Consider the following 21935-nt stretch of genomic DNA (forward strand, 5'->3'; position numbering starts at 1 on the left):
TTAAATCTATATTAGAAATTAGCATAGAAATCGATATTAAGAATCAGAACAACATCTTAAATCAATATGGAAATTCCTATTGATAGCTTGAAAATAGATATTAAGAATCAACATAGAAATTGATATTAAGATTTAGAGCAATATCTTAAATCAATTTAGAAATTCGTATTGATATCTTAAAAATTGATATTAAGAATCAAAACAATATCCTAAATTGATATTATGAATCAACATAGAAATCGATATTAAGAATCAGAACAATATCTTAAATCAATATGTTGATAGCATAAAACTAGGTATTAAGAATCAACATAGAAATCGATATTAAGAATCAAGTCAATATCTTAAATTAATATTAACAATCTAAATTATATCTTAAAAATCAATATTTAGAATCAGCATAGAAATCGATATTAAGAATCAAAACAATATCTTAAATCGATATGCAAATTCCTATTGATAGCTTAAAAATCAATATTAAGAATCAAAACAAGATCTTAAATAGATTTAACATCTTACAAATTGGTATGGTCACAAACATTTTCATTTAAACAAAAGTCTGCCATTTGGTCATCGTTACACCAATATTGTAGTCTATATAGAAATTCAGTCGCGTATGGCATTAGGTGGACAATACTCTGTTGAATGGAACAATAATAATAGTAAGTTTAAAACATGAAGGTACATTAGTAAATCAAAAGGAAAATAAACATATAAGATAACCGATATACCATAAAATAAGGGGTGATGACACAGACCGACATGGTTGTTCCCTTGCTTTGAATATATATGACGAAATCGTGTATAGTTTGTTTACAACAAATATGCATTTGTTAATATACATACCCATGACATATGTAAATGTATAACGGATAGTGGTTTCATACATACAAAATTATTGATAGTGTGTCCTTCTGCAAATTCATGTCGCATCCAGTCGATGTTCTCTTCGAGCACTTTGCTAAGTTTTCTAGCACTGAAATTAAATGAATATTCAGTAAATGAACTGTATCATTATATTCAGTAAACAAACTGTAAATGATGTAAAAAAGATCAAGCAGGTTATAGGAATCTAAGGTACCCTTTCTTGTAGACGTTCGATTGAATCACAACATCCTTCTTCGACATCGATACAATTTTTGTGATGAAGGAGGTTAGAGGAAACATTGATTTTTCTGTTCGTTGCTCATGAAGCAGGTTATAGGAAAGGCTCGTTTTCTTCTTTAAATGAAACGTCACATGTTCCATGCTCTTAAAGAAAACGTCTTGTGTTCCTTGTGGAACACGCTACTAAAGTTATGTGATGCTTCATTCATTTATTCTTCACGTCATTTCATGTTTTGCCAGTTTTCAAAAATCACGCAAAAAAAATATTAACAAATAAATAAATTACATTGTGCATTAATTAAAAGACGTCATTTCATTTGCTAGTATCGTCGAAACGACGGTAGTATGTGTAAATGAATGACATGTCGCATAACATCAGTAGTGTGTCAGATGACGTTTTCCTAAAGTCTAGACCCTAAATCCTAAACTAATGTTATGCGACGTTCCTTGCACCTAAAGAAAACACTATAAATTATAAAACTTAAACCAGTAATCGCTTAACAATTGAACAAACCTAAGCACAAATCGTGGTAACTTCATAATCGCTATTACCGGAATCATTATACAATATAAACTCAAAACAAGTAGTCGCTATAGGATTTAGCAAACGTAAGTACAAATCGTGGTAACTTCATAATCGCTATACTAAGTAATCGCTATCACAGAAAACACTATAAGTAATAAACCTTAAACCGGTAATCGCTATACAATCTAGCAAAAGTAAGTACAAATCATGGTAACTTAATAGTCGCTATACTGAGTAATCGTTATTACAGGAATCACTATACATAATAAACTCAAAACTAGTAATCGCTATACGATTTAGCAAACGTAAGTACAAATCGTGGTAACTTTATAATCACTATACCTATTAATCGTTAAACTAAGTAATCGCTATCACATGAAACACTATAAATAATAAACCCTAAACTAGTAATCGCTATACGATTTATCAAACGTAAGTACAAATAATGATATCTTCATAATCGCTATACTGAGTAATCGACATATTAAGTATCGCTATCACAGGAAACAATATAAGTAATAAACCCTAAGCTAGTAATCGCTATACAATTTAGCAAATGTAAGTACAAATCATGGTAACTTCATAATCACTATACATAGTAATCGCTATCACAAGAATCGTGATACATAATAAACCCTAAGCCAGTAAGCGCTATACGTAAGTACAAATCATGAAAGAATTATATAATTACAAACCTAAGTTTATATAGTCTTGTCGATTTTTCAGTGGCACTTCTGTGTTACACTTATTAAGGAAAGAATTATATAATTACAACAAAGAATGACAGAATTACAACATAGAATTATCGTGATACACAAATCACATAATATGTTTATTCACTGACACAAGTGTAAACACCCCAAATTTTCCTCATCCATTCTCAGACATCCCCCTCTTGCAGATGCCAACCCTGGTAGGTCAGTATAGGAGTCCAACCCCATGTTTGTCTCAGTTTAAGTATCATTTTACCCCCCTTTTTATTAGAAAAATTACCATTTTGCCCCTAGGCCATCCCAGAACCCTGTCTGTTAGAGTCGACCAAGCTCATTCTTAAGCTTAGAATAGTTAGAATGTCAATCATTTCTAGCTCATCTGAGCTCACAATGAGCCGACCATGTTCATTTTTTATCATTCCTGCAAAAATGGGTTCACTTCCTCAGAAATGAGCGCATTTCTAGTTGAAATCCAAGCCAATTGTCTCTGAGTGAGTCATTCCTAGTCAATCCAATTCCTCTGAATCTAGCTTGAGCTCACTAGGAGTTCAAGTGCTCTAGTTTCAGTTCAAATCTATTTCCCATAGTCTAGGAGTCCATTTTAGCCCATTTCAGCTGAAATTGAGCTAAATCTAGTTAGTTGAGCTAGTGTTTGAGCTTCAGTTTTAGTTCATCTCAGTATTACTAATCTTTTTTCCAGCTCAAACCCGGTTCTTGTCCTTAACTCACTTCACTTCAACGACCATTTCTCACAATTTCTCTGAAAATGACACTATTTCTTGACAATTCAGTCTAGGATTTTAGTTGAGTCAGTGTTTTTTCAGTTCGTTTGAGTTCTTAAACCCTAGATCTTAGTCCATTCCAGTTTATTTCAGTTCAAACCAGCTAAAACCTTATTTTTCAGTGTCACTCTGGGCCCTACAGGGACAAAAACCATTTCTTTAACCATTTCACCCATTTTTTGTCAAAATTATCACTTTTTAAACTTGTAAAAGTGTCAATCGAGATCCAATACCTAAAACTCTTCATCCAGGGTTTGCCTTTCACATGACATTTCATATCATTTCTCATCATTTCATATCATTTCATATCATTTCATTACATTTCATTACATTTTATTACATTTTATTACATTTTATATCATTTTCGAGATCCAGAACTCCAATTTTGAAAATTTCAATCCAGATTCGAATTTTAAAACTTTTCGAAATCAATTTCAAGCCATGGGTTTTCAAAATTGACATTTTTACCCCCAGGATTTTAAATTTAGAAATATTTTCTCGAGAAAAATAATCTGGATTCCTTTCAAACTTGATTTTGAAATTTTCAAACTTGATTTTGAAATTTTCAAACTGGATCTACTCCGCAAAGGGGTATAGAGTTTCAAATCTTGAATTTTATTTCAAAACTGCAAAAAATATTTCATTTAATCCAAAAAAAATTCTGAGAAATCATTCTATCCCTTTGGTTTTCAAATTGGATTTCAAAATAATGTGTGAGCCCACTCCAAGGTGGCGCCACACTCAAATTTTTCAAAAAAATAAATAAATCTTTTCTTTCCCTATTTCTTCCCTTCTTTTTCTATTTTTTTTATTTTATTCAGCCTAGAGAGGTGGGGCCCACAAGGGGGTCGACCCTCTCTCTCTCTCCTCTTCTCTTTCTTTCCTTTTTCCCTTTTTCTCTTTCTTTTTCTCTTTCTCCTTTCTTCCCTTATCTTCTTCTTCTTCCGTCTTTTTTCTTTCCTTTCTTCCTTCCCCCTTTTTTTTCCTCCCTCCTTGTCGCCAGCCACTTCCTCTCCTTTTCTTCCATTCATCTTCCTTTTATTTTTTCCTTTTTCTTTCCTTCTTCTTTCCCTTCCTTTCTTTCCTTCCCTCCCTTTCTTCCTTCCTTCTTATTGCCTTCTCCTCTTTCCAATTCATTCAAGCATCACACGGCTGGAGCATTGGTCTCTCTCCTTAGCCTCTCTCTCTTCCTCTCTCTTTCCCATGCACGCCTAGAATTTTCTCTCCAGCTCCCTCTGCTTTCAGCCCTAACACCACCTTCAAGACATCCACTTTAGCCCCTCCAACCGACTCCACCACAGCTACCACCTCCTTGGTGATGCCCAGCCTTGGCTCCAACCTTCAATTGTTGCAACCTCAAGCTTCCACCATAGCAACATGCCCAACCTTGACCCCAACCTCCAACTGTTGCAGCTACCACCCCCAGCTACCTCCACTGCAACCAGCCTTCAAACACCATTTGCTGCCACCGTCCCAACCTACCTTCAACTTCCAAGCACCTCCATTGGTGCTACCTACCTTCAGCCACTGGTGCAGCCCATCTCCACAACACCTTCCCCCAACGAGATTCAAGACTACAACCAGCCCATTCGTTGCAAGGTGGAATCCAAGGTAAGGCTCCCATTTCATTAGTATTTGTTTGTTTAAGTGTATGATATTTGAATGATAGTGTTATCGGATGAGATGGGTCATCCGTTCTATGGATGGAATCCTTCATCCCGATAGCCAACATAAATTTCGAGTATACCGCCTTGATAATTTCATATTTTATCATTGTTGTCTTATAGATTTCGTGTTTATAGGATCATGTATTTAGTTTATTTCATAGCTTTATAATCGCCTTGTTCATTTATTTTAGCTTTATTAATGTTTATAGCATTTTAATTCAGGCATACAGTCTAGTTATGATTTTATATTTAATTTTTCATCAATAAATCTTGAATTTTTTTGTGGTAGATGCACGTGCTTGTCCTCAATTTTCTACAAAAAACCCTGATTGATTTGGATTCTGCAACTTCGTTTTAAAAATCAAACTGGGTTTTAAACCCTGTGAAAACATTAGATCCCCATGTAGCCGACTTTTTGATATTAGATCTCCCTCATGGGAGATCCGAATCATGACTTGTAAAATACAGTGGAACCATGGAGAAATTTAGTATTTTACATAAATTTATTGGATTTTTATGATAAAATTTTTATCTTTAAAAAATCGGGTTTTGTAGACCACTGTATCACACCCGTTACAGGTTTGTCGGAGTTTTGGATCGACTTGATCGACTGTGGCTTTCCGACCCGTAAGTCGAATACCCTGACTGTCAACAGAAGAATTGATCCTCATGTTCTTTGTTATTTTCTAGAATTTTAAGATTTTAGAATGCATATTTTTATTTGTTTTAGATTTTACAAGTTTACTTCTTGATTTCTTGTTATTTCAATTTCATCAAATTTAGAGGTCTGTTAATCCAATGTGCCCTTTTTAACCGTAGGTCCAATGGAGAAACTGTAAAAAGAGAACCTAATTCTTTGTTTGTTGACAACATCCTCCTAAAATATCAGCATTTTTTGCCATAGATTAGTATTTTTCCTGTAATTTTTACCAAAACCTATCAGTTTGCCTGCAATCTCAAGGTCGTCGAATTCTGACCTAGATTGCCGGAGTTGTAGCTCTCCGGACATATGTCAAATCCCAAGTATGTAACAAGAAAAAATCCTTCTATAGTTGTCCTCTGTCACCATGCAGAATCTTAGAAATTTTTATGGCAAGACTGGTCTTCAATTTTGCTGCCATTAGGGCATGTAGGCAAAATCATCCATTTTTAGGTTTTTTTATTGAATTTCCATATTAAACAATACCAAATAATTTGATTTTGTATTTCATTCCATTTCTAGGATTAAAATAGGTGTTCATGCCAAATTTGGTTTGATTCTGAGTTCAATTACCATGTGTGTTAGTTAAACTGTTAGAAGAAAGGCAAAATTCAGTGTTTTCATGATATTTTTGCATTTTTAAAGTTTTAGCTTGCATATAATAATATCATATCATATTATGTTTGATTTAAATCTTATTTGCATTTTTTTGAATTTCAAAATTTTCATTTTTATAAAAATTCTTTCTGAAAACCCTGATTTCAAGGCCATAGTCTTGTTATTAGGGGCATTTTGGTTATTTTTACCTTAATTTTGAAATTTAAAACTTTATTTTTGAATTTTCATACATTTTCATCATTTATTTCTTATGTTTATATCAGGAAAGTATGAATCAGAGTTTATATCTGGGTAAAATTCGATAATTTCCCGATATTATCGGATAAATCCAGAAAAACCTACATATCTGTGCTAATCTGTTTTTTAGTTTTGCAGATATATTTAGAAGGATGATTTCTTTTATTTTTCTTTTATTTCTTCAATGTAATGTCAAATATAATATTGGAATAAGAGTTACATTTTCTGCACATAATAGGATGCATTGCATATAGTTTGCTTTCGTAAATTCTGATATCTGATAAATGATAATTCATGCACATTTTCTAAATCCACTACGGTTGACACGAATGACACATGCACAAGCTTTTAGGGAGTTGACAAACTCGGTGGAATTCATATTTATGGCCATAGTTATAATACGAATAAGACCTAGATTTGTCATCTTCGTATTAGCCACATTCAGCCTACACTCTTAGGCTAACTTCAAAATCACTGCATTTCTCCAATAATTTCCTCAAAATCCTCAGAAAATGTTCTTTGAAGTTACATTCATTCTTTTATTTCATTTAATTTGCATCATGAAAACATTTTAAAGAGCCATATGCTTTTTTACCGATTCATTTCAATAAAAAATCAATTTTCTTAGAAAAGGTGTTCAAATTATTTCAGAAATCAATTTTCTCAAAATTTCAATTATCCTGAGAATCAATTTTCCAGTTACAAAGAGTTTTTCAATGTAATTCATGATTTTCAAGGAATTCATTTTCCAAACATTTTCTAAAATATCAGAGGCAAACATCATCTTTTCAAAATATATATTTTTCACGAACTTCATAACACATGTCTGATTCTCTATGTATTTAAGAAATAGAGCATAATTTAGATATTTGAGCCCAACTAAGCACACATTTGATCCTTGGTTTAATTACCTCTGGTAAAGGTGTCAGGAACGATCAAACCTCGTACCGACAGGCGAGTCTCATTCTTCATAATTATTCTGCATTTCAAAAACGGAGGCGAGTAATTTTTAAAGCCAATTTTCAAAACTTTGGCGAGTTTGATTCGCAGAATCATTTCTCTCTCTCGCAGAGGGAAGAAAAATTTTTGCGACGATAACAACAAGATGACTCAGATGGACCTAGAAATCGTCTCTTTCTTGGACTTGGTGTAGTCTTTTTATTTGGTAGCCTCTTCATTCCCTTGATCTTATTAAACCCACTTGTAATCATCTCGACCAGTGACCCAATTTGTTTACTCAAATTCTACACATCCTTCCGTAACTCCTTATTCTTACTCTCTAGCATCGCTAACCTTTGGTCAGATGATACCTTCTCGAGTTGTGTTTGCTCCTTATCATGTACTGCAACAAAGAGAATCGTAGTATCTGCCAGAATGACACAATGGATGTTACGTTTATGCTGAAGGACGACATGCTCGGTGATGAGAGTGAACTCACTTTCAGGTTGCTTCTCCTCAATATGTCGATTTCCACGCATGGGTTGCCAATATTGTTTGAAATAGTTGGGGTCATATTGTCGTTCTTTATAATCATATGGTATGGCACGAACACCTCCTTTGTTTCAACTATCAAATTGTTTCCTGAAGCGTTCATGCCAATTCACGTTCCTGGCCTCACCACTATTCGTCTTCCTTTTCAATGCCACAAGCAATTTTGGTATCGACTGTCCCATGCCAGCTTGCAGGAATACTCAACTACCATGCTGCAACTCAACTTCATATTTGCTAAAGAGCCAAATATCGTAGATAGACAGTCTCGCAGCCTCAACAACAACCTCATCGTCTTTGTCCTCCCCATCCACATAAGGTCTCCACACAACCTGTACAATCAAGATCGTGGTTTAGACATAAACATAATTATTCATGCAAAATGCTTAATGTGATAACGATTTATACTAAGGAAGACAAAATGTTGAATGCGATTATTAGTTAAGAATGCTAAACATTACAATGATTTACGCTAAGAAAAGCTAGATGCAATTGCGATAACGATTTGTACTAAAGAATGCAAAATCCTAAAGTAATGATTACTTAAGAATACTAAACATTACAACGATTTACGCTAATGAAAGTTAGATGCAAATATGATAACGACTTATACTAAGGAAGATGAAATGTTGAATGCAATGATTACTTAAGAATGCTAAATATTATAACGATTTACGATAATGAAAGTTAGAAGCAAATGCGATAACGATTTGTACTAAGGAAGACAAAATCCTAAAACGATGATTACTTAAGAATGCTAAACATTACAACAATTTACGCTAATGAAAGTTAGATGCAAATGCGATAATGATTTATACTAAGGAAGATAAAATCCTAAAGCGATGATTACTTAAGAATGTTAAACATTACAACGATTTACGCTAATGAAAGTTAGATGCAAATGCGATAACGATTTGTAATAAGGAAAACAAAATCCTAAAGCGGTGATTACTTAAGAATGCTAAACATTATAATGATTTACGCTAATGAAAGTTAGATACAAAGGAGATAACATATTGTACTAAGAAAGACAAAATCCTAAAATGATGATTACTTAAGAATGCTTAACATTACAATGATTTTAAACCATTTACCTCATTTAATTGCAGTCCATCTAAAATGAACTGAGCATTTTTCTCATTGACATTTATTGAAGCCCACTGGTCGATCCTGGGAAAACTACAAACCGCAGAGCCACATTGAGGACGCAAGGCGACAATATGCTCCCACATCCAGTCCTACAAAAATAATATATTAGAAAGACTACAACCTTCAACGTGCTTAGTCCACAAGCACTAAATATGTAATAAACAAATACCTGAACAAATAGCCAAAACCCCCAGACGGTTTTTGTACCCCTACTCGCACAGTAAAGTTGACTGTACAAGTGTGCGAGCATAGCAACACCCCATGCCCAGTTGTCGACTTCATCTAAGTCTTCCAAGAACTGCAGCCACAAGTAACTTATTCTCGAACTAGAACAATCGAAAATTAAAGTAAGTCCAAAAAAATAAAGAAGGAAGCCGCGTAACTCTTGGTCAGCTGCTTTAAATGCGTATGCAACAGACCGACCTTCCGATTTATTACAGAAAAAATAAACTTTCATTGATGAGGAATTGCCTCCACCAGAAATACACTCACGCCATTCCTCCATCGACATTCCTAGAAGGGTCGTGCAATTGTCCCTTGGGTTATAGTTTGAATCCCGTGTTAGGACAACACTTTTATGACACTTAAGACCCGTAATCCATGCCACATCTTCTACGGTCATGGTGATCTCAAAACTTCTAAACTGGAACGTGTTCGTCTTATACTTCCACTTATTAACCAGGTGGGTCATGGTGTTCCAACAATTTTCAAAATAATGTTGGTCCAGAAGGCCGCCAAAGTGCATCTTTCGTAATCAGTCCTTCTGATATTCACTCAACTTTTTGAATCACGACAGAACTACAGGACACTGACACCGCCTTTTCAGCCTTTCACCTGCTGCTCTACTTCTCTTCTGACATGCCTGCAACACAAAATATCAATTTACAGTTAATCGTTATACATAGTAATAGCTATCACAGTAATCGCTATCGTAGTAATCGTTATCGCAATAATCGCTATACAGAGTAATCACTATACATAATAATCGCTATACATAGTAATCATTATACAAAGTAATCGCTATTCATAGTAATCACTATTCATAGTAGTCGCTATACATAATAATTCCGACATACAATAGCGATTAACGTACCTTGGTCACACTTTTCTCCTCTTCATCCCCTCCCTTCCTCTGCTTTTGTACTTCTTCCTTCCTTCCGTCCTTTGCGTCCATCGTCTGCATTTTCCTTTCCTTTTTCTTCTCTTCCTCCTGCTTCTTCCTTTCTTTTTCCTTCTCTTCTTCGTCCTTCTTCTCCTTCCTTTGTCTTTACTTCTCTTCCTCGTCCTCCTTCTCCTTCATTTGCCTTTTCTTCTCTTCCTCGTCTGCCTTCTCCTTCCTCGTCCTCCTTCTCCTTCCTTTGTCTTTCCTTCTCTTCCTCATCCGCCTTATCCTTCTCCTTCCTTTGCCTTTCCTTCTCTTCCTCATTCTGATGCTTCTTCCTATGCCTTTTCTCTTGCATCTTCATCATTTGACTTTCCTTATCTTCCTCCTCCTTCTTCTTCAATTGTTTTTCCCTTTGTTCTTTATTATTTTTTTGCCTTTCCTTCTCCTCCACCTCCTTCTTCATTTGCCTTGTCTTCCTTTGCTTTTCAAAATATTCATGCTTCATCATTTACCTTTCCTTCTCTTCCTCCTCCTCCTTCTTCAATTGCCTTTCCCTTTCCTCCTCCTCCTTATTCTTCCTTTGTCTTTCCTTATCTTCCTCGTCCTCTGTATCCTTCCTTTGCTTTTCCCTCTCCTCCTCCACCTCCTCTTTCTTTTGCCTTCGCTTCTCCTCCTTCTCCTTATTCTTCCTTTGCTTTTTCCTCTCCTCCTCCTCCTTTTGCTTTCGCTTCTCTTCCTCCTCCTATTTATTATTCCTTTGCTTTCCTCTATCCTCCACCTCCTCCTTTCTTTACCTTGATTTTCTTTGGGTTTTTCCACTATCATCCTCCTTCCTTTCATTTTGCTTCTCTTCATCATCCTTCTTTTTTTTCATCTGTACTTCTTCCTCATCATTCTTCGTTGGATTATCATCGTTAATATCTGATGGATTAAGCTCTACTCTATACTTTACCAACAATTACTTCTTTTCTTTATCATTCCCAATCTTCATTATTCTGTAGTACGCTTCTAATTGCTCATAGAAAGCATACTATTGGACGATTTCGTTAAGAGATTTCTCCGCTAACGATGAAGCGTTTCTTCTCTTAGGAATGTAAGCCATTGGTAACCTGCACAACACAAAAACTCACTGAGACGTCAAAGGGTGCTTCGACGAAAGAAGATGAAGCGTCAGATTTTTTGTGGAACGTTTAGGGAGAAATATTGCGAAGAACTCCTTTTATAGCCGAGGAGTTTAATGCTTATGGGACCCACCAAAGATTTTTTGTCGGTTAATGTTTTTGGCGGTTCACATTTTATAATAAAAGATTTTATAATGATGTCTTTGTCAGCCATAAAAAATTGCCTTTATTACGAAAATATTGTCATAGTATAATGCAATTCAATGATCAAATATCATACTATTCAATATGGAAATTACTGTTGATAGCTTATAAATCGATATATAGAATCAGCATAAAAATCGATGTTTAGAATAAAGTAAATATCTTAAATCGATATTAAGAATCAAAACATCTTAAATCGATATGGAAATTCCTATTGATATCTTAAAAATTGATATTTAGAATAAAAACAATGTCTTAAATCGATATTAAGAATCAAAACAATATCTTAAATCAATATTAAAAATCAACATATAAATCAATATTAAGATTCAGAACAATATCCTAAATCAATTTGAAAAATCGTATTGATATAAAAAAAGTGACATTTAGAATCAAAACAATATCATAAATCAATATTAAGAATCAAAACAGCATCTTAAATCGATATGAAAATTCCTATTGATATCTTAAAAATCGATATTTAGAATCAAAATAATATCTTAAATCGATATTAAGAATCAACATAGAAATCAATATTAAGATTCAGAATAATATCTTAAATCGATTTGAAAATTCATATTGATATCTTAAAAATTGATATTTAGAATCAAAACAATATCTTAAATCGATATTAGGAATCAAAACAACATCTTAAATCGATATTAAGAATCAAAACAACATCTTAAATCGATATGAAAATTCTTATTGATATCTTAAAAATCGATATTTAGAATTAAAACAATATCTTAAATCGATATTAAGAATCAAAACAATATCTTAAATTGATATTAAGAATCAACATAGAAATCAATATTAAGATTCAGAACAATATCTTAAATCGATTTGAAAATTCGTATTGATATCTTTAAAATCGATATTTAGAATCAGAACAATATCTTAAATCGATATTAAGAATCAAAACTACATCTTAAATCGATATGGAAATTCCTATTGATATCTTAACAATCAATATTTAGAATCAAAACAATATCTTAAATCGATATTAAGAATCAAAACAATATCTTAAATTCATATTAAGAATCACCCTAGAAATCAATATTAAGATTCAGAACAATATCTTAAATTAATTTAGAAATTCGTATTGATATCTTAAAAATCGATATTTAGAATCAAAATAAGATCTTAAATCGGTATTAATAATCAAAACAATATCTTAAGGGTTTAGGATTATGGCTTAGGATTTAGGTTTAAGGTTTTTAGGGTTTAAGGTTTTTAGGGTTTAGGGGATTAGGGTTTAAGGTTTAGGGTTAGGGTTAGGGTATAGGGTATACGGTATAGGGTATAGGGTTTAGGGTTAAGATTTAGGCATTAGGGTTTACCGTTAAAGGGTTTAGGGTTAGGGTTTTGGTTTTGGGTTTAGGTTTAGGTTTAGGATTTAGGTTTAGGTTTTAGGTTTTAGGTTTTAGGTTTTAGGTTTTAGGTTTTAAGTTTTAGTAATATACTATGAGTTTATGGTTAAGGCTTATTAAGATATTAAGGGTTTAGGGTTTAGAGTATAGGTTTAGGTATAGTAATATATTATGGGATATTCTAGTGTCGATTTGTTAGATATTGTAATATGTAATTGAAAACTGTGCGTGAGGAATTTACATTGTAGCGACATGAGGTGGCCATTTGCGTGTTCAAATTGTTGCTCATTTAGCGATTTCTATGGAAATCATTTCAAAGCTTCGTACCTGTAATTAAATAGTTGTCACGTGAATCGCTATCGTCAACAAGTATACATCGCTATTTTATCAAATGTATAAATCGTTCATGCTTTAAACGTACAAATCGCAGCTTCAAACGTATAAATCGTTGTAGAAATCACACCTTTCATAAGTACATATTGTTGTAACGTTTGAGATTCAAAAGTAAACATCATTCCACATCCCGCTCGTTGTCAAAAATCAATATGCTTTGTGAGACCAGGATTCCGGCTGACGATTTATGTGATTTACACAATGACGTATATGTCGGCCACAACGATTTGCCTTTGTATGAAAAATATTGGAATAGTATAATGCAAATCGCGATTTGTAAGCTATTATGCTGAATTTTTGTATTGATTTATAATATATTATGTGACATGTATATCGATTTGTAACATATTATGTGTTTTCTAGTGTCAATTTGTAAGATATTTGTATTATGATAATGAAACGTGTTTATGCGACTTTTACATTATTGCGCGATGTTATCATCACAAAATTTTTTCCCTCCCTCTGCGAGATAGAGAAACGATTTTGTGAGTCAAACTCGACCAAAGTTTTTGAAAATGGTTTTAAAAATTACTCGCCTCCGTTTTGAAAATTTACGAATAAATTTCGTGGAATGGGATCCGCCTGTCGGTATGAGGTTCAACCGTTCCTGGTGCCTTTACCAGGGGTAATCGAACCAAGGATCAAATGTGTGCTTTGACTAGATTCAATTTTTTGATCATGCTCTTTTTCCTAAGATGCACCGAGAATCAGGCATATGCTATAGAATTTTGAAAAGATGCAAGTTTGAGAAATATGATGTTTGCTTGGAATATTGAAATATGCTTGAAAAAGGAATTCTTGGGAAAATCATGAATTTCATTGGAAATCAAGAATTGCCTTGAAAAAAGACTTTTGAAATGGAAATATGATTCTTAGGAAAAGTCAAACTTTGAGAAAATCGATTTTTTAAATTTGATTTGAATGCTCTTTATGAGAAAATCGATTTCTAAAGAAGATTTAGGAATTCTGAGAAAAACCAATTCCAGAAATAATTCAAAGATTTTGAGAAAATTGATTTCTGAAAACTTGGGACTTTGAAATTTGAGAATGTTGAAACATTGGAAAATCATAATTTGAGCTTGGGAAATACTTAAAATATCATTTGAAAACTCAGAGTTTTTGAGAAAATCACTTCCTGAGAAAGACTTAGAAAATTTTAGAAAAATCGATTTCTCTGAAATGAAATTGGGAAATGAGTTTGAAAATGATGCAAATTGAATGAATGAATATGAATTTGAAAGATTTGTTTTTGGGAATTTGTTATCATCGCAAAATTTTTCCCCTCCCTTGCGAGAGAGAAACGAATTTCGCGAGTCAAACTCAACCAAAGTTTTGAAAATGGTTTTGAAAAATTACTCGCCTCTGTTTTTAAAATTTGCGGGAAAATTCCGTGGAATGGGATCCGCTTGTCGGTACGAGGTTCAATCATTCCTGGCACCTTTACTAGGGGTAATTGAACCAAGGATCAATTATGTGCTTTAACTTGACTCAAATAGCTAAATTATGCTCTATTTTTTCTAGAATGCACAAAGAATCAGGCTTGTGCTATGGAATTTTGAAAAATGCAAGTTTGAGAAAATATGTTGTTTGCTTTGGAAAATTGAAATGCATTTAAAAAAAATACTGGAAAATGCTTGAAAATGGAATTCCTGGGAAAATCATTGAATTTTATTGGAAATCAGAAATTTGCATTGGAAAGTGATTTCTCAGGAAAATTTGAACTTTAGAAAATCGATTTTGAAATTTGGAATTGCTTTTCTGAGAAAATGGATTTGAGAATTCTGAGAAAATCTAAGAAATTCATTGGAAAATGACTTTTGAAATGGAAAATGAATTCTCAGGAAAACTGGAAAATATGAGAAAATCGATTTCTGAAAACTTGGGATTTTGAAATTTGAGAATTTGAAAACATAGGAAAATCTTGATTTGAACTCGAGAAATGCTTTGAAATGTCATTTGAAAACTTAGGATTTTGAGAAAATCAGATCCTGAGAAAGACTTGGAAATTCTTGAGAAAACTGATTTTTTTTAAATTGAAATTGGAAAATGAATTTGAAAACAATGCAATTTGAATAATATGAATGAATGAATATGAATTTGAAAAGGGAATTTCATTGAGGAATTGAGAAATCCTTTTGAAGTTTTGAAAAATGCAGTGCATTTTTTAAGTTAGCCTAAGTGTGTAGGCTGAATGTGGCTAATATGAAGATCATAAATCTTGGTTTTATTCGTATTCTGACTATGGCCATAAATACGAATCCCACCGAGTTTATAAACTCCATAAGAGCTTGTGCACGTGCCATTCGTGTAAACCATAGTGAATTTTAAATAATGTGCATGAATCATACATCAGATATTGAAATTTGCATAAATTAAACTATATGCAATGCAACCTTATTCTAAGCAGAAAAGTAACTTTTATTCCAAATTATTACATTTGAGGTTACATTGAATTGAAATAAAAAAAATAAAAGCTAAGTCTTCTTCTTGAATGTTCCTGCAAAACTAGAAAACAAGGTTACCACAAAAATGTAGGTTTTTCTGAATTTATCCGAAAATATGGGAAATTATCGGATATTATTCAGATATAAACCCAAATTCATACCCCCTTTGATATAAACATGATAACCGCAAATCATTTTAGAAACCGAACCCTTAATAAGTACATATCGTTGTAAATAATAAATCGCTACTGTATTAAATGTATAAATTGTGGCTACTTTAAATGTATAAATCATGAATCATCAATCGACTAAATCGCTACTGCTTGAAACGTATAAATCGTTGCTGCATCAAACAAATTGCTACTGCATTAAATGTATAAATTATTTTTAAATTCAAACTTACAAATCGTTGTAGAAATTTAGCCCTCATAAGTATATATCTTTATAATGTTTGGCCTTCATAAGAACAAATTGTGCTAACTATTTTTCGACGCATAGAAGGTGGATAGGTACAAATCGATTTGTTTCAATATGAAAATAGGTGTTATTTAATATGAATAGTATAACCAGTTGTAAGATTTAGCATTCAAATTTACATAACGAAACCTTACACAAAACTCACAGAAAGGACACAAGTTTTGCTAATCTGACAATGGAGGAGAAATACCTAGAAGGTAGATGCAGCCGATGGTGGCAACCGTGCTCCAACTATGCTCCAACGACAGTAGACGACAAAAAGGGGTGCTTTGGCGGCAGTGGACGACAAAAAGGGGTGCTCCGGCAGCAGCAAACGACGACAAAGGGTGATCCTGCGGCAGCAGACGACATTAAAGACTGTGTCGTCAAAGGAAGCTTTTGTTACAGCAGGTGGTGAATCGTCAAAGAATGAGCCAGAACATTTAGGGCGACATATTGTGAGGACCTCCTGTTAAAGCAGAGGAGTTTACTTCTTAAGGCAAAAACAATGATGAGATTAACCTTTTCTGGCAAGAGGACATTTTTGTCCTTTACTCGAAATGTCATTTCATGGCGCTAATGGCGGGAAAGGGTACTTAAGTCTTTGCAAACAAACCAGACTCTGATGCTAAGTGATGCCGACATACACCGGGAAATGAGCCCCACATGCTTACATACATGGCGCTCATTCAGACCCCAGAACACGCACTTGCGTGTTCTGTGGGGGAAGATATAACTTGCTTCGGTAACTGAGGGCCAACTCAAGAGAGAGAGAGAGAGAGAGAGAGAGAGAGAGAGAGAGAGAGAGAGAGAGAGAGAGAGAGAGAGGTTACACCTAGGAGATCATTACTCGATCACCCTTCTCACCCACGTGGTGATGAGTTAAACCCAAAACGGGGCGAACGGGTAACACTTTGATTCCATTTTCATGGCTAACCCAAAATGAAGCTGAATGTCTAATTTAGGGTTGCCTTGTTTAAGGGCTAAAGTTTCTATTCAATGAACACAATGTTTGAGATTTGGGATAGGAAATATTTATCTTCATTCTATGAGTGAATCAGGATGAAATCAGGCAAACGAAACATTGTGCTAATAACACTATAGAAGTACTAACGACATATAAGAGAGTTTTTTTTAAGCCGTCGACATGAAATAAAATTATAGAATTCGAAAAGATAACGACACAAATCCGAGATATAATGATACATTAATATATCATTATATCACTATTAGCAACACGTGATGCGGATGAGATATAACGACACTTGAAATAACAAAAATTCAAAAAGTTGTAAAGACAATCATGATTGTCGTCTAAAAATTGGTCAAAATAGGCCCAATAGGTTAATTTGTTTTAGTCATAACATTCTACTGCAATGCTGGTTTGAGGTAATATTTTATAAGTTTGAAAGCTAACATCATCAACTTTAATTTATATTTTGAATAAAAAATCAAATTCAATCTTTTTGGTGCTTAAAAATGCATTCAATGTAAGACTTATCTTAAACATAAGTTTTTTTACTAAACAAGTCACCTTCTTTCTTCCTCCCATAGACAACCCAAGGAGAGGTTGGTTTGATTCTTTGGCCTTTAGTCTTTGGCCATAGCTGGTTTTTGTGAGAGGTCCGACCAATTGCAAAAGAATTTTTGGTAAATTTGGGACGTGAAACTTGCAGCAACAACTTCTGCATGTGTTCCAAGTTGGATTTTAACATTTTTTCCCAAGTTTTCACGTTTAAGGTATGGTTCCATAGAACCTACTGGATTTTAGTTACGTATGTGGGCACATAGATAGATTTTTGTGGTCTAAAATCAAGTAAATTCTGCTCAAAATTTCAGATGTCTAGAGCATAAACTAGCGGAAGATTTAACCCCAATTTTTTGTTACAGCAGTTCCCTAATTTGTGCTTAAGCCTAAAAAAAATTCAGGATTTCTAGGTGTATATCCCAGCCAGAATAAATCCGAGATTTAGATATTACTTGATATATGAAATAAGAATTGTGATTGTAAATTTTTGTGATTAATGAGTCTTATAATTATTGTTTAAGCATGTTATAAGTTTAATTTAGACTTAATAATTTTCGTGATTGAGTGTTGGCATGTCTAATATCTTCAGTTTAAGTTTTAGAATTCTTGGGATTGTAAATTGATTTTAATAAATTTGATTTAAGTTATGTCATGCACTTATAATATCAGCCCTGACCTAAATAAAAACTGACATAGGTTGAATACAATTTAATTTATCACAAATATTAATAAAATCATGTAAATTATTTTTCCCAAAAAAGACTCCCATAGACTCTAATTGGTTTTAGCATACATAAATGTATTTATGTATATCTAAGTTAGTAATGCATATCAATATTAGAGTAAAGATGAGTTTGATCCAAATCATAATGTACATGCACATCAACACATAACACAATAGTCTAAACCCATAAAAATCACTTTTTCCAAAAAGGAGCTCTATTACCCAAAATTCAGTTTTAACACCTTGGGTTTTATTTTTCCTCTTTTGTTTTTTAATATACACCACAAATATCAATTTTAACATGGTTCTAACATCACACATGCTAAGAATAATTGAATCTAAAATAAATTAAAGTTTGGAACCATCACCCATGATTTTTCATAAAACTACATCGATTTATGGTATTTTTCCCAAAACATTTTGATCAAATCCTATTTGGGGTTTCTCAAAGCCTCCAAAAACATATAATATCAGTCCATACATGATTCATGGATGATATTTATACTAATACACAATCTGGAAGTTCTTTCCATTATGCACATGCACCTTTGCTTTATGTGCATACCACAAAGTCAATGTGCACTCACACCAAACTTTGGCTTCATCGTAAAGAATCATCAAACCTTGCATTGAATAATATTTTGATTCATCGTAGATTCATTTTTTTACACATACATAACATCTAAGCATGATGGATTTACATAAAACCACCTCATAACAGAGATCCACACATGATTCATATCCAAAAATCAAGAATCTCATAAAAACCCAATTTTCTAAAAGCAAGCATTTAGAAATCTAAAAATTAGTTTTTGCAAAACTATGTTTTAGAGGTTGGATCAGACATCAACATCAGTTTAATCATGAATCTAATGTAAAAATACAGTTCATACATGCATCAATGTATATTAAATATCCAACCTAAAAATGTTTCCAAGAATTAAATATGAATCTCTCCAAAAAACTATTTTTTTCCAAAACCATTTTTTTAGTTTAATGATACCAATAATACTATGATATCAGCCTCTCCATTGTGCTTGGCTGATATTTATATGTTGATGAATATTTTTGGATCATACCACAACATGCATATGCAACTTAATACTATATACACAAGCAAGGCTAAGTGTACCTACCTCGAAAAGCTGAAAAACATAAACTAAAAATCGAAACTAGAACTACTACTGTAGCAGGCCTTTCCTCCTTGTTGCACACCTTTTTCCAACTTGTGCATCTCCTATAGCAGCACTATCATCCCTAGACTAGACCTTCAATGGCGTGGGATATGGAGGAAGAAGGCAGAAAAGGGAGAGAAAAATAGAGAATTGAAAGAAAAAAGAAAGAAATGTAGAAGGGGAGGTGGCAAAAATGCCTCTTTTTATAGGCTCCATGGGCTTATCAATCCCATTAGGTCCCAATCTCTTCTAGCTGGAATCCTAATTGGCTTAAGAAAGTCCAAGCCAATTGGGATTCCCAACCTAATAGGATTCCTAATTTTAAAATTTTACATAGATATATATTTTTTGCTTTCTTTGTTTAAGTAATGTAGGTAGGGACGTCCCACACCCTTGGGTTATTTATGTATATGTGGAGTATATTCTATATGGACTCCCTTCCATGTAGGGAGGCCCACCTAGGGAGAGCGTCCCACCTTAGAGTCTAATTTCTTTAAAATAAGACCAAGACTCCCAATTACATAAACTATCTCTCAAATAGGAAATTATTGACTTTTTAATTTCTATGGAATCCTAGGTGAATTAAGAACTTAGAAGGTAAAAATTTTCCAGCCAAGTAGGATGGGCCCAACATGGGGGGCAGGGTCCCACCCTCTTGGGATTCCTTCCTACTTAATTAACTTAATAGCTAGTTCAAATCTAGTTAATTTCTTTATTTTAAATTCATATCCAATTAAGTTCATGTTTTAAATCCAAATCCAAATTACTTCTAAATCTATTTCAAATCCAAACTCAAATACTAAATCCAAAGTCACATCTAATTAAATCCAAGTTTGAATTCATATTTAATTAAGTCCAAACTCAAATTCATGTGAAATGCAATCTAAATCTAATTCAAATTCCAAATTCATGTTGATTTATTCCTAGTTAAATTCAATTAAAGACCAAATTCACTTGAGGTTCAAATTCGAATTAACATACACACTAATTTCTAAATTAGATACAAATTCATAAAAACTAAATCTACAATTGACACATAAGGTATTACAATAGAGATGGTCACTTAAATTGTGATGATTTTAAGCATGACACGTAATTCAAAAGCAATCAATTTGTAAAGATACAAAATATTTCATGTCATACAGAACCTTAAGGATGGAAACTCGACTAATTTTTGGCTTGTTGGAAAGCTGAAAACCTCTAGTTTGATTGGTATTTTGAAAAAAAAACTTTGAGATGTCCTTTTGGTGGCAAAAAATAAAGTTGAAATTAGCAGAACCTTGAACTTTGTCGAAAACACTGGATTTTGGCATGCGACTCATGACATAAAATGATTCAGTCAAAATTTGTGTGTCTACATCGAGAGGCACTTCGTGGTCTGCATCGACCATAAGAGCCTTAAGTATCTCATGGTGCAGCATGTTTCAATCATTCTTCCAGCAAAAATGGGTCGCCAAAATGATGGGGTACGACTTTGAACTTCAATATAAGAAGGGATAAAAAATTTGTGTTGCCGACACCTTATCCTGGCGAATGGAGGAAGTGAAAATCATTACTGTTGAAGTATGTGATGACTAAGAAGTTCAACTACAATTTTTAAGTGAATCATTGTGGACTCTTGCCTAGTGGACTAGGCAAATCTTAAGAGGGAAGGGATGATACAAATCATATTGATCCAAACCCTAATATCCAATTGCTGGAGCTGATGGGGCCCACTCATGGGGTGCCCTCTCTTATTTCTAGATTAAGGGACTTGGTGGGGCTCACTGAAGTGGAATCTCCCCTTATTTTTGGAGCTCAAGGAAGGTCGTGCAAGATGAGTTAAGGAGCTCCTAAGAATGAAAGAAGGTAGACCAAGAAGTTGGTCTATTTTAGGAGTGCAAGATTCTAGAAATAGGCTAGTTCAAGGAGGGTTTAATTGGATTTAGCCTAGGCCCTTTGAGGTTTAACTAGAATTAGAATTGCATTCACACTATTTTGTAAAATGTATAAAGGCTTTACGAATCCCCTCTTGGCCTTTATATAGGCCTTGTTTCTAGCATTATGAAAGAAAAAAAAGAAAACTGAAATTCCCCTCTCATTCTCTATCTCTAATGGGTGTGTCCCTCTCTCTCTCAAGGGTTCGTCTCTCTCACTATAGCACCCCCGATTTTCATACCTTATATTATTGTAATTATTTAATAGATACAAGTTTTAACATGAGATTGGTGTTTAATTTTGATGAATATGAGTTCATCGTGGGAATTGGATCTCTAAATTATGGAATTGGGTTTGGATCATAACCATTTGGATTCAGGAGCATAGTAGTCATTTAAAAAAAAGGCTTTTGGGGCAAGGAATGTGACCAAGATTTTTGATAAAAATCTTCGGCGATTTTGGTATTGGGATATGAGTGGTAGTTGTTAGAAATAGGCTGGTTTTAATGGAA

Source organism: Nuphar pumila, chromosome 15 (assembly GCF_984573655.1).
Source record: "Nuphar pumila chromosome 15, dmNupPumi1.hap1.1, whole genome shotgun sequence".
Lineage (NCBI taxonomy): Eukaryota > Viridiplantae > Streptophyta > Magnoliopsida > Nymphaeales > Nymphaeaceae > Nuphar > Nuphar pumila.